Consider the following 15,443-nt stretch of genomic DNA (forward strand, 5'->3'; position numbering starts at 1 on the left):
AGCCTCCACTAAGAGTTTGTGCACTGCTTTCCTCACCTTTGCTAACAGCTTCCTGGGTGCTTTTCCAGCCTCCACCCATGTCCTGCTCCCAAAGCCAATGCTATATGTTTTAAGTATTTGTTATGACAGCACTTGATTTCTTTACAGCAGTTTAATGGTTTGAAAATCATTTATTCTCAATCCTGTGGTTCAGCAACTGGGTCAGCATTGGGCTTGTAACAGCTGGGGGTTCTTGTGTTGATTTACCCGGGCTTATCGTGGCTCTGCAGTCAGCTGGCCGCTCAGCTGCAGCTGGATGATCTCATATGTCTGGTGGCTGACAGGCTAGTTGGTTGAGGTACCTCAGTTTTTGGTTCTCCGTGTGGTTGGACCTCTTCAGCGGGCCAGCTCAGTTTATTTACATGGTGGAGTCAGGGTTCCCTGCACAGAAAGAAAGAAGGCTGACCCCAAACCCAGCTGCCTTTCAAACCTTTGCTGGTATCTTGTTGGGTAATTTCCCATTGGATAAAACATGTCGCATGGCCAAGCCAGAGTTAGTTTCGGAGGGGAATGCACATAGGATAGAAACAGGGAAGTGTGATTAACCGTGGGCCATCAGTATAAAAGTTTAGCAGTCAGGTGGGACGCTTCTGGCTGCAGCTACAGGAATCCTCACTCGGGCCATTCTAAACAATAAGTAACTGAGCACATGGAAGGAAATCCAGAGCCAGGACGCACTGCAGGGTCAGGTCCTCTACCTTCCTAAGCTTATGAAGGCCTGGGGTTCTCTCATCCCTCTAGTCTACCCTGCTCACAGTGTCAGCCTCGTGCAGGCTGGTGCCCCTCGGAGACATAGGAGTTTACCAATTTAATGGTTTTAAAATTATTTACCCATAACAATTTTGTTTGCAACAACCCTAAAAAGTACATACTATTATAATATCCATTTTTCTCTTCATTTATTTATTTGTACAGTGTTATTGATATGCACTCTTATCAAGGTTTCATAAGAAAAATGTGGTTGCTACTTTCACCCATATTATTGAGCTCCCCCCGTGCCCCATTGAAGTCACTGTTCAGTGTAGTAAAATGCCATAGTCACTGCTTTTCTTCTCTGTGCTACACTGTCTTCCCCAAAATCCCCCATACACCATGTGTACTGATCATAATACCCCCCAATCCTCTTCTCCCTCCCTCCCCACCCATCCTCCCCAGTCCCTTTCCCTTTGTTAACTGTTAGTCCATTCTTGGGCTCTGTGAGTCTGCTGCTGTTTTGTTCCTTCAGTTTATTTGTTCTTATGCTCCACACATGAGTGAAATCATCTGGTACTTGTCTTTCTCCTGGCTTATTTCACTGAGCATAATACCCTCTAGCTCCATCCATATTGTTGCAAATGGGAGGATTTGTTTTCTTGTTATGGCTGAATAATATTCCATTGTTTATATGTACCACATATTCCTTATCCATTCATCTATTGATGGACACTTATGTTGCTTCCATTTCTTGGCTATTGTAAATAGTGCTGCGATAAACATAGGGGTGCACCTGTCTTTTTCAAACTAGGCTGCTGCATTCTTAGGGTAAATTCCTAAGAGTGGAATTCCTGGGTCAAATGGTATTTCTATTTTGAGCTTTTTGAGGAAGCTCCATACTGCTTTCCACAATGGTTGAACTAATTGACATTCCAACCAACAGTGTAGGTGGGTTCCCCATTCTCTACATCATTGCAAACATTTGTTGTTCTTTGTCTTTTGGATCATGGCCATTCTTACTGGTGTGAGGTGATATCTCGTTGTGATTTTAATTTGCATTTCTCTGATGATTAGCAATGTGGAGCATCTTTTCATGTGCCTGTTGGCCACTTGAATTTCTTCTTTGGAGAAGTGTCTGTTCAGCTCCTGTGGCATTTTTTAATTGGTTTATTTGCTTTTTGTTTGTTGAGGTGCATGAGCTCTTTATATATTTTGGATGTCAGCCTTTTATCAGTTTTACTATTTATGAACATATTCTCCCATACTGTTGGATGCCTTTTTGTTCTCCTGATGGTGTCCTTTGCTATACAGAATTTTTTCAGCTTGATATAGTCCCACTGGTTCATTTTTGCTTTTGTATCCCTTGCCCAGGGAGATATGTTTATGAAGAAGTTGCTCATGTTTACGTCCAAGAGATTTTTGCTAATGTTTTTTTCTTAGAGTTTTATGGTTTCATGACTTCCATTCAGGTCCTTGGTCCATTTTGAGTTTAGTTTTGTGTATGTGGTTAAACAGTAATACAGTTTCATTCTCTTACATGTAACTGTCCAGTTTTGCCAACATCAGTTGTTGAAGAGGCTGTCATTTTCCCCCATTGTATATCCATGGCTCCTTTATCATATATTAATTGACCATATATGTTTGGGTTAATATCTGTACTCTCTATTCTGTTCCACTGGTCTGTGGATCTGTTCTTGTGCCAGTAAAAAATTGTCTTGATAACTGTGGCTTTGTAGTAGAGCTTGAAGTTGGGAAGCAACATCCCCCCTGCTTTATTCTTCCTTCTCAAGATTGCTTTGGCTCTTCGGGGTCTTTTGTGGTTCCATATGAATTGTAGAACTATTTGTTCCAGTTCGTAGAAGAATGCTGTATGTATTTTGAAGGGATTGCATTGAATCTGTAGATTGCTGTAGGCAGGATGGCCATTTTGACAATATTAATTCTTCCTAGCCAAGAGCATGGGATGAGTTTCCATTTGTTAGTGTCCTCTTTAATTTCTCTAGAGTGTCTTGTAGTTTTCAGGGTATAGTAGGTCTTTCACTCCCTTGGTTAGGTGTATTCCTAGGTATTTTATTCTTGTTGATGCAGTTGTGAATAGAACTGTTTTCCTGATTTCTCTTTCTGCTAGCTCATCGTTAGTGTATAGGAAAGCAACAGATTTCTGTGTATTAATTTTGTCTCCTGCAACTTTGATGAATTCAGATATTAGTTCTAGTGGTTATGGAGTGGAGTTCTTAGGGTGTTTTATGTGCATTGTCATGTCATCTGCAAATAGTGACAGTTTGACTTGTTCTTTACCGATCTGGATGCCTTGTATTTCTTTGTTTTGTCTGATTGCTGTGGCTAGGACCTCCAGTATACTATGTTCAATAACAGTGGGGAGAGTGGACATCCCTGTCTTGTTCCTGATCTTAGAGGAAAAGCTTTCAGCTTCTCACTGTTAAGTATGATGTTGGCTGTGGGCTTGTCATATATGGCCTTTATTATGTTGATGTACTTGCCCTCTATACCCATTTTGTTGCGAGTTTTATCATGAATGGTTGTTGAATTTTGTTGAATGCTTTTTCAGTGTCTATGGAGATGATCGTGTGGTTTTTGTCCCTCTTTTTGTGGATGTGGTGGATGATGTTGATGGATTTCCAAATGTTGTACCATCCTTGCATGCCTGGGATGAATCCCACTTGGTCATGGTGTATGATCCTCTTGATGTATTTTTGAATTTGGTGTGCTAATATTTTGTTGAGTATTTTTGCATCTATGTTTGTCAGTGATATTGGTCTGTAATTTTCTTTTTCATGTGGTATCTTTGCCTGGTTTTGGTATTACAGTGATGCTGGCCTCATAGAGTGAGTTTGGAAGTGTTCCTTCCTCTTCTAGTTTTTTGGAGACCTTAAGTAGGATGGTAGTAGATCTTCACTAAATGTTTGATTAAAGTCAGCAGTGGAGCCATGTGGTTCAGGTGTTTTGCTCTCAGGTAGATTTTAGATTACCCTTCAGTTTAGTTGCTGGTAATTGGTCTGTTCAGATTTTCTGTTCTTTCTGGGTTAGCCTTGGAAGGTTGCATTTTTCTAGCAAGTTGTCCATTTCTTCTAGGTTATCCAGTTTGTTGGCATATAATTTTCCATAGTATTATCTAATAATTCTTCGCATTTCTGTGGTTTCTGTAGTGATTTTTTCCATTCTCATTTCTGATTCTGTTTGTGTGTGCGGGCTCTCTTTTTTTCTTGATTGGTCTGGCTAGGGGTTTATCTGTTTTGCTTATATTCTTGAAGAATCAGCTCCTGCTTTCATTGTTTCATTCTTCTCGATTTTATTTATTTCTGCTCTAATCTTTATTATGTTCCTCTTTCTGCTGACTTTGGGCCTCATTTGTTCTTCTTTTTCTAGTAGTGATTAGGTGTGAGTTTAGACTGTTCATATGGGATTGTTGTTCTTCCCTGAGGTAGGCCTGTATTGCAATATACTTCCCTCTTAGCACCGCCTTGTCTGTTTCAGCTTTGTCATTCAGGAGAGGGAAGCGGAACTGGTTTTGTTTCCCTTTTGGGAAATTTGTTTGAGGATATTCCTGCCCTGTGTATAAAGTGGATACAGAGTTTTCTTCTGCTTGCATAACAGGCCAGCATTGTGTCTCTGGAAATGTGCCTTTGCTGTCTGTTAGGCTATTTCTTCTTTTTTTTAACTGAAGTGGGCATACAATATTTTATCAGTTTCTGGTGTACAACATAGTGATTCCATACTTATATATGATACGAAGTGATCTGCATGATAAATCTAATTACCATCTGTCGCCTATTTCTTATGTCTTCTCTGAGTCATCACAGAGCATCATAGTGATAAAAAATACTTTTTGTAGCAGTGTCACACGCTGCTGGGCTCTCAAGGATCTTGTGCTTTTACAAAATGGCTGCACTGCATGCAGGAAAACAACAGCGGAATATTCTCAGAGTGGAGTATGACTTAGATATCTCATTTGGCATTAGCCACTGAGCTCACAAGTGGAAATTACTGAATTGGACCTGTGAGAACTGCCAGGACCTCTTACTGAGGCAGTTTTCTAACCTTTATTGCTAAGGATGCAAACTGAATCAGAGGAAGGAAAGAGAAAGAAAATCCGGTTGTAAGATTCAAAAGAATTTTACCAAACCATATAGTTTACCTCCTGTGGGGAGGGAAAATTACATGGAATTTTTTTTTTACTATTGGGGGAATGAAGAGGATAGAAGAGAACAATGTAGAGATGCTCTCTTGACTATGTCTTTAAGTCCTAAGAGGGTTGAGGGAGTGGCTTGCAAAAATAGAAGAAAGATCTTTACCTCTATAGCAGCCTTTCCTGTGTAGCTGGCACCAGTATCTCTGGAGAGGGGTGAGGCCTGGAGAGGTTGACTCTTCATTTCCAAAGTGAGTGATAGTATGTGTTGGTAGTAGGCTTTAATAGGTAGAGGTGGGGAGAGCTCTTGCTTATGAATATCTAGCACCATTTAATATCTAATGTGTTAATACCTAGACCACTCTTCCATTCTTATTCTTTCCTTTGCTAGTCCCCTAACCCCAAAAGGACAAAAAAACTTACCAATGCTTAAAAGAGGAAGCTTTGCCTGTTGAAATTTGGGGAAGTGAAAAAAAAGAAGAATCAAAATATGCTAACATATCTTCTCTTTGATGAGCTACTAAAGTGATAAAATGTATACAGCAGTCATTGCCGCCCACCAGTCACTATTGCCTTTATACATCCGCTTTACTCCTTCCCATAACCAGATTGGCTCCTATAGCTGTAGACATTAATATATTTGGAAATTCAGATTGAAAGAGCTTCTTGTGGGTGAATATGGGCCATTGCCAATCTCGAAGAAGTTTCCAGGGACATGCTGTGGAGCTCTCCTCTGTAGAAGACTATTTATCAAATAAGTGTGATAGGAAGCTTGGTGAGCCAGTTGATATGTGAAATACAGATTTAGGATTAGAGCAGAGATAAAAAGAAAATAGAAAAATAGAAACAAATAAGGAAATCAAAAGTTCTTCATAAAGGTCAACAAAATTGACAAACTTTTAGCTAGATGACTGAAAAAAAGAGAATCAAATAATTAAAATATGAAAGTAGGGGCATTACTACCAATGTTACATATATAACAAGTATTATGAAAAAAATACTGCAGACAATTGTATGCCAACAAATTGGGTAACCCAAATGAAATGAACAAACCCTAGAAACACAAAACCTGCCAAGACTGGATCATGAAGAAATAGAAAAACTTCTACAGAATAGATCTGTAACAGGAGACTGAATCAGTAATAAAAAGGTCCCCACAAAGAAAAGCATGAAACCTGATGGCTTCACTGGTGAATTTTAACAAACATTGAAAGAACTAACACTAATCCTTTTTAAACTTTTCCAAAAATTGAAGAGAAGGAAACACTCCTAACTCCTTCTTTGAGGCTACCATTTACCTGATATCAAAACCAAAGACACTCTAAGGAAACTATAGCCCAATCTCCCTTATGAAAAGTGACGCAAAAATTCTCCACAACATGCTGTCAAATTAAATCCAGCAGCATATTAAAATAATTATATATCATGACCAAGTGGGATTTATTCCTGGAATACAAACATGACTCAACATATGAAAACTAATCAGTGTAATATACTACATTAACAGGATGGGGGAAGAAAACATGGTCATCTCACTTGACACAGAAAAAGCTTTTGACAAAATTCAATATCCTTTCATGATAGACACACTCAACAAACTAGGAATAAAAACTATCTCAACAGAATTAAAAGCAATATATGAAAAACCTACAGAGAACATCATTCTCAGTGGTGAAAGACAGAAAGCTTTTCCTCTAAAATCAGAAACGAGGCAAGGATGTGGCTTTCACCACTTCTATTCAATATAGTAATGGAAATTTTAGCCAGATAAATAGGCAAGAAGAGATAAAAATCATCCAAATGGGAAAGGAAGGAATAAGATTATCTATATTCACAAATTATATGATGTTATAGATTATAAACTCTTAAAGGTTACACACATAGACACACATACACGCATACAAGACATGCTAGAACTAATAAATTCAGCAAAGTAGCAGAATATCAAATCAACACACAAAAATCAGTTGCATTTCTAAACACTAACAATAAAGCAATCTGAAAAGGAAATGAGGAAAGCCCATTTACACTAGCTTCAAAAAGAACGACATACTTAGGAATTAATGGAGGAGGTGAATAACTTATACAATGAAAACTATGAAACATTGCTGAAAGAAATTAAAGAAGGCATAAATAAATGGGAAGACATATCATGTTCATAAATTCTGTTAAGATGTAAATATTGCCCAAAGATATATACCTTCAATGCAGTCTCTGCCAAAATCCCAATGATTTGTTTTTGAGAAATACAAAAATCCATCCTAAAATTTATAAAGAATCTCAAGGGACAGTGGATAGCGAAAATAATCTTGAGAAATCTTCAACACAGTTGAAGGACTTACACTTCCTGATGTCAAGACTTAACTACAAAGCTATGGCAATGAAAACAGTGTGGTACTGGCATAAAGACATGCATATAAACCAATGGATCAGAAGAGAGCCCAGAAATCTGTGAATATATACACAAATAATTTTCATCAGAATGTCAAGATCATTCAATGGGGAATGTCCAGTCTTTTCAACAAATGATGCCTGAAAACCAATCACACACATGCAAAAGAATGAAGTTGTACCATTATCTAACGTCATATACAAAAATTAACTCAAAGTGTATCAGAGACCTGAACATGAAAGTTAAAACTGTAAAACTCTTAGAATAAAATGCACTAGAAAAGCTTCAATGCATTGGATTTGGCAATGATTCCTTGGATATTATACCAAAGGCACAGGTAGCAAAAGAAAAAAAAGAGAAATTGGACCTCAGGAAATTTTAAAATTTTATCATCAAAGACACTGTTAATAGAATAAAAGGCAACCCACAGAATGAAAAACAATTGTAAATCATATGTTTGAAAAAGGATTAATACCTAGACTATATGGAGAATCCTAAAACTCAACAACAGAAAAGCAAATAACCTAATTCAAAAATGGATGAAAGACTTGAAAAGACACTTTTAAAAGAAGATATACAAATGACCAATAAGCACATGAAAAGATGGTCAACATCACTTACTTTTAGGGAAATGCCAATCAAAACCACAAAAAGATGCCACCTCACATCCATTAAGATGGCTACTATATAAAAAACACCTAACGGAAGATCCAAGTGCTGACAAGGATGTGGAGAAATTAGAAACCTTATGCACTCTTGGTGGGAATGCAAAATGTTGTAACTGCTGTGGAAAACAATATGAAAGGTCCTTAAAATTACAAATAGAATTACCATATAATCTAGCAATTCCACTTTTGGGCATATATCCAAAATAATTGAAAGCAGGGTCTTGAAGAGGTGTTTGTCCACCCATGTTCACAGTAGCATTGTTTACAATAGCTAAAATGTGGAAACAACTCAAATATCTATTGCTGGATGAGTAGATAAGCAAATGTGGTATATCCATAAGAAGGCATATTATTTAGCCTTAAGAAGGAAGGATGTTTTGACAAATGCTACAACATGGATGAACTTTGAGAGCATTAAGCTAAGTGAAATAGACCAGTCACAGAATGATAAAAGTGGTATGATTCCAGTTATATAAGGCACCTAGAATTGCCAGGGGCTAGAGAGGAGGGAGAATAGAGAATTGTTGTTTATTGGGCATAGTGTTTCAGTTTTTCAAGATCAAAAGAATTCTGAAAATCTTGGTGGAGAAAGAAAATGTTCTGATGGTGTAGGTGGCTACACAAGAATGTACTTAATACCACTGAATTGTACGTTTAAAAATGGCTGATAGTAAATTTTATGTTATGTGTATTTTACTATAAAAAAAATGTTTTCCTTTTTATAGCTGAATTTCTATGATACTGTGAGTTCTGCCTTCCAGTACTAGTTATATATGTAAACTAAAGTAAATCACAAAGCTTCTCTGGGATTCAACTGTCCTGAATTTTTTTCTAGTTCCAAAATCCTACATATCTTGGAAGCTGAAGGATGATAAAGGTGTATTGCTTTCTTCCTGAATAATTAGTGTCTTGAGTAGAAGAGGCTCCAGACAATACATATTCTTTCTACAGAGAATGTAGTAAAATTTGGATTAACATTGAAGCCTAATATAAATTCATGAGAAATTGATTTTTCAGGATATATTTTAGATAAATGCAATTTCAAAAACTTAGATTTTAGAGAGGATAACAGGGTAGCTGAGTTGAAGCCATGTTTCAATAAATAGATGGGAATGAGCAAGGCAGTACTTTAGTGTGCATACATCTGAATGAACACAGGTTCTGAATTTAAAGGGACCCAAGGTAATATGTATCGCTATTCTGCCTTGAAATTGTGGGGTTCTCTGTGATGTCTCTAGAGGTGAAAAAGTCAACCTACTTTATTTTTTCTTAAAAAATAGAATGAAGGAAATTTTCAAGTTTCTAAAAAAGTATTTCTGTCATGGTAGAGCACAACATTTCTTATAGTTATCCACAGAACTTTAAAAAATTATGATGTATTGCTAGAACTTCAGTAGATATTTATGAATATTATGGGCTTTGGATGAAAGAAAATATTTGCATTAAAATATTTTTACAGGAGCATGGAACCCAATAATAAAAACCAGGGAAAATCATTCTAATTTTAGAAGAAAAATGAACACTACTGTCCCCTACAACCTCACAGTTAATGTCTGGTGGAATTCTATAACCATCCATACGATTCACTTGCTGTGTATGTGGGGGATGTGTGAGAGGACATTTTCTGAATTTAAAAAAATCTGTCTTCTTTCCCTCTACCCCAGCTCCTGGAGCCACTGTCCTATTCTGTTACTGAGTTCAACTTTCTTCTTTTTCTTCTTTTAGAGTACGTGTGCACATGAGATTATGCAGTATTTGCCTGTGTTTGGCTTATTTCACTCATCACAGTGCCCTCCAGGTTCATCCATGTTGTCTCATATGGCAGGATTTTCTTTCTTTAGAAAGGCTGAATATTCTATGTATATACCACGTTTTCTTCATCCATTCAGCTGTTGGCAGACATTTGGGTTTTGTTTCCATATCTTAGCTATTGTGAATACCATGCAAAGAACATGGAAGTTCAGATAATCTATTTCAAATAATGATTTTATTTCCTTTGGATATGTAACCAGAAGTCAGTTTGCTGGATCATATGGTAGTTCTAGTTTTTTTTGAAGACTCTCCATACTGTTTTCCATAATGGCTGTGCCAAATTATATTCCCATCAACAGTGCACAAGTGTTCTATTTCCTCCATATCCTCACCAGTACTTTTGATTTTTTGCTAATAGCCATCCTAACAGGTATGAAGTTTTTGATTTGCAGTTCCCTGATAATTTGTGTTGTTGAACATCTTTTCATGTATCTGTTGGCCATTTATGTCTTTTTTGAAGAAATGTCTACTCAGGTCCTTTGCCCATTTTTAAATTTAGAAAAATTTCTGGATATTAACTCTTTATCATATATATGTTTTGCAAAAGTAATTCCATTCTGTAGGTTACCATTTCATTTGGTTGATTGTTTCCCTTTCTATGCACATTCTTGAGTTTGGTGTAGTCCCAATTGTTTATTTTTGCTTTTGCTGTCTGTGCTTTTAGTGTCTCAAGGAACTATGAAAAGAATAAACAAAACCCACAGTTTGTAGAATGAAGGAAGTAAATAACAAATAGCAGAAATAAATGAAACAAGAGATTAGAAAGACAATAGAAAAGACCAACAAAACTAAGAGTTGGTTTTTGAAAAGATAAGCAAAACTAACAGACCTTCAGCTAGACTAAGAAGAGAGAAGACTAGTATAAAATCAGAAATGAAAGACAGGACATTAAAATGATGTGATACCATAGAAACATAAAGGATCAAAGGGAGGGACTACTATGAATAATTATATACCAACAAATTGGATAACTTAGAAGAAATGGATAAATTCCTAAAAACATACAATCTACCAAGACCAAATCATGAAGAAATGGAAAATCTGAGTAGATCAATAAAAAGTAAGGAGATTATATCAGTAATTAGAACTTTCACAATGAAGAAAAGCCTAGGATCTGATGGCTTCACTGGCAAATGCTACCAACCATTTAAATTGAAAGAAGAATTAATATCAACTTAAACTCTTATAAAATTGAAGAGGAGAGGACACTTCTCACTTTACAAGGTCAACATTACCTTGATATCAAAGTCAGAAAAGGACTACAAGAAAAGAAAATTATAGGCCAATATCCCTGCTGAACATAGAAGCAAAAATCCTTGACAAAATACTAGCAAACCAAATTCAACAGCACATTAAAGGGATCATACACCATGATCAAGTGGAATTTATTCCAGGGATAGAAGGATGGGTCAACAACATATGCCAATCAATAAATATGATATACCACATTAACAAAATAAAGGATAAATCATATGATCAACTCAATTGATGCAGAAAAAGCATTTAATGGAATTCAACATCCTTTCATGACAATTTTCAACAAATTAGGTATGAAAGAAATGTACCTCAGCATAACAAAGGCCAATATGACAGGCCCACGGCTAGCTAACATTATATTCAAGGGTGACTTGCTGAGAGATTATCTTTAAAGATCGGTAACAAGACAAATGTGCCCACTCTCACCATGTTTATTCAACATAGTACTGGAAGTTCTAGCCAGAGTAGTCAGGCAAGAAAAAGAAATAAAGGAATCTAAATCAGAATGGTAGAAGTAATATTGTCTTTATTTGTAGGTGACAAGATCTTATATATACAAAACCCTAAAAATGTCACCAAAAAACTGTTAAACTAAATTCAGTAAAGTTGCATTATACAAAATCAATTGCATTTTTATGCACTAACAATGAACTATCTGAAAAAGAAATTTTAAAAACAGTCCCATTTATAATAGCATCAAAAAGAATAAACTATTTAGGAATGAATTTAACCAAGGAGGAGAGAGACCTATACACTGAAGACTAAAACACCGATGAAAGAACTTGAAGAAGACACATTTAAATGGGAGTAAACTCATGTTTATGGGTTAGAGATTTAATACTCAAAACAATCTAGAGATTCAGTGCAATCTCTATTCAAAATTCCAATGACATTTTTTACAGAAAAAGAAACAAACAATCCTGAAATTCATGTGGAGCCACATAAGACACCAGATACCTCAAGCAATCTTGAGCAAGAAGAACAAAGCTGGAGGCATCACACATCCTGATTTCAAGCAGTGTTATAAAGCTGTAATAATCAAAACCATAAGTTATTGGCTTAAAAACACACACAAATCAATGGAACAGAATAGAGGATTCAGAATTAAGCCCATACATATATGGTGAACTAATTTTTGACAAAGGCCCTAAGAATGCTCAATACGAATAAAATTGTATCGCCAATAACTATGTTGGGAAAACTGGGATCCACATGCCAGAGAATGAAACTGGACCCTTCTCTTACACCATACACAAAAATAATCTCAAAATGGATCAACTCAAAAGACTTAGATGTAAGACCTGAAATCATAAAGCTTTTAGAAGAAAACTTAGGGGAAAGCTCCTTGCCATTGGTCTCTTTAGAGAGAATTAAGAGGGAAGAAGAAATGGAGAAGATTCTTCTATAATCTAGGTGTCACCAGGAGCCTCCACATTCTTGAATTCTAGCCAAGATTGCCTTTTGTTCTTTTCCTATTTCTGCAAATCTTTTCTCCTAATTACCTCTCTATTGAATAATTTAGGGTTGTTTATTTCTAATCCAACATTCATTCAAACTTGAGGCATGACTGCTGCTTTTCTCCCAAAATTCAATTTAAGAGTCAACAAAAGGCAACTTGTAGGGTCAAATATCTACAACTGTGTGTGGTAGATCTTACTATTGACTGAAGTAAGTGCGTGGGAGCACACACTGCAGTGCTACTTAGAAAATAATCTAAAATTGAATATTGGCTTCCTGGTGTCCAGAAATTCTCTTGTCTATGTCTACCAACTTGGATCTCAGTGTTTCATCTGGTTATTCAGCTTTCTCTCCTGCTTTTCCTCTTCCCAGATGTGACAAAAATTCCTTGTATTTTATTATTACAAAGAGCATTTGCGCTCTAGCACTCATCCTCCCCCGCAGTTCACACTTTGCATAACTCAAGATTGATTAATGTGCTTTGCTAAAAAAAGGTTCATGTATTCCAAGTGTCACCTTTTCTTTTTTCCCCGTCCCCAGTTAGTTTCTATAGGAGCAGGGAGAGAAATGGTAGTTTATTTCCCCAGAGGTAAGAATTATGCCTTTACCTTAGTAGACAGGAGGGTACAGTTGGTTTGGGCTTAATTAACAATTGCAACAAAACCTCCATTATGTTAGTGCCCCAGCATAAAGAGTTGGGTAATGCTTGTTTACTAGAAGGGCTACTGAAAAAAGACTCAAGAGACCAGGTTCTTATCCTGATTCTGTCACTAGCAAGTTATATGACTTGGGGGGTAAATAAGTATCTTACTGGGCCTGAATGAACGAACAGTCTCTAAATTCCCTGTCAGTCCTACAACTCAATGATTTGTCTGAGAGTTTCTCTGGTGTGTAATTCTATAAATGCAGCTATGGCTGGGATTCCCCCCTTCACAGGTGGGTGAACATCCCACCACTCCGGACTGTATACCAACCTCTCCCTGGCCAGCTATCTGGTCGACGTCTGCTGTCAAAAAGCAATAGAGGTTTTTTACAGGTGAAGCTTTGGAGTCAGACTCAGGCACCGATCCTGGTTCTTTCAACTCATGACTTCTGTTTATTTGCTTTCTGAATTGGCTTCCTTGTTTGTAACAAACTAACATAATAGTATCTACCTAGGAAGACTCTGAGCATTTAATATAATAATGCAAGTGAAACACACTTAGTGATGTGTCTGGCACATAATAAGTGCTCAATAAATGGAATTGATGGTCATTAACACCATGTTTGTTATAAAGGGGCTGGGTAAGTGTCATGGCAAACTATTTCTGGGTCTGCTGAGACATCTTAGTGTGTGCGGTCAGAGGAACTCAGCTTACTTTATGGGTCAACTCCTGAGCTTTGGTTTTGTTGAGTGGAAAATACAGTCAGAGGGAGACGTGACTGGCTTTAGCAGCAATTTTTTTTAAAGCTGTGTGCGGGAGAGGAAGGCAGATGGATTCCAGAGTCAGGAGGAAAGGGGATTTTGAAACAATAAACATGACCAAGGGTGTGATTCTGTTTCTGTACAGCAAATAGCAACATACATCCTTTTTCTGTCTCCATGAATCTTAAATTTATGTTCTTAATATAAATAGCACTGTGGAGCAATATCTCTTTTTGGAATTTATCAAACTGTGGAATTCTGCTCCATGGTGGGCATACATGTAAGGGCAGAGACCGTGTGAGGAAATTCTTCCACTTAGAACACATATTCTGAAGATATTAGGCAGATGATCGTTGTAGGTAGTGACTCAGCCCCTGCCTGGCGTAGGAGACTATACATCATCTGTGCTCTTGATGTTCAAACCCAGGTCTGGCCCATGACCCTGTGAAAAATGGGACAGTTTTGCTGTTATCACAGACCTGCCCCCATCTGGTCGGCAGTTTGCAGGGATACAATATATACCTGTGGTAAAGAAACAGCTTCTGAGGAGAGCCTGCGTTTACCATGGAACAGTGCCCTCTGCTGTTTCTGAAGGAGCCATTCGGCCATAGTCAGATCAGGAGGGAAGGGTGCACTGCTGCAGAGACAAAGCAAGCTGCTCCTTGTTTGCAATGGTCGAGATACTGGGAGGCCAACTCCTGGCACCTGCAGCCAGTGTCAGCCGTAAATATTCAGCAGGAGCATCAAGACAGCCCAGCCACAGCAGCTGACCTCCCCTACATCTGATCCTAGGCTCTAATCCCACACTGCATGTGAATGCTCCTTCCCTATTTTCGCTGCAAACACAGAAGAGCTTCCATTAGTTTTGCTCCTTAGCAGAAGGAATTTTTACAACAGTGATTTTTAACTGCTGAAGCTTGCCTTTAGAAAACTTCTCCTTCTCAGTCTTATAAAATTAAAGGAAGCACAGTCAATGGCTGCAGTGAGGTAGTCATCGTAGAACAGAACAGCAGTTCACTGTTGGAAGTTTACACTGCTAAGGGATCAGCCTCGTTTCCTTTCTTTCTTTTTTTCCTTTCTTCCTCCCTTCCCTGCTCCCCCCTCCATCATCATCATCTTTTTAATAAAACCATCTAAAGTTGCCAGAATCTCCGTCTACAGGAATGATGTCACATAGTGGAAACTTTTTTTTTTTTTTTTTTTGCTGACTCACTTTATATTCTGGGAACAACTGTTTTTGCTGGTTCTCTCCACTCTCTGAATTCTCATTCTCAATTTTGTATTCTGGGTGTGATATAGTCAACATTTACCTCTACTTTAACCAACAACAACGGCAATTATGGACGTCAGGATGTTATTAGGGATTTGTGTCCTTCCTAACAACTTTTGAACTGTTTTCTCAGCATTATTTCACTTAGCTACAGCAGAGAAAACATAGTGATGAATAATGAAATATGCATGAAAGGAAAAATTTTTTTTAAGTTTTCTTAAATGACTCTGAAATCACAATGTGTGAAAATACTTTTTGTTTCATGATTCTAAGTCTCAAATTCATGAGTGCAGAGGAGTGGA

At 37.3% G+C, this 15,443-nt stretch overlaps 1 long non-coding RNA gene across 4 annotated transcripts in view; it reads left to right on the plus strand.

The window, feature by feature from the left end:
• The window catches only part of LOC140845554 (uncharacterized), a 138,942-nt gene that overhangs the window by 63,588 nt on the left and 59,911 nt on the right, over positions 1-15,443 (plus strand). The gene's annotated exons all lie outside the window — the stretch shown is intronic.

The sequence above is a fragment of the Manis javanica genome, chromosome 13 (genome assembly GCF_040802235.1).
Source record: "Manis javanica isolate MJ-LG chromosome 13, MJ_LKY, whole genome shotgun sequence".
Taxonomy (NCBI): Eukaryota; Metazoa; Chordata; class Mammalia; order Pholidota; family Manidae; genus Manis; species Manis javanica.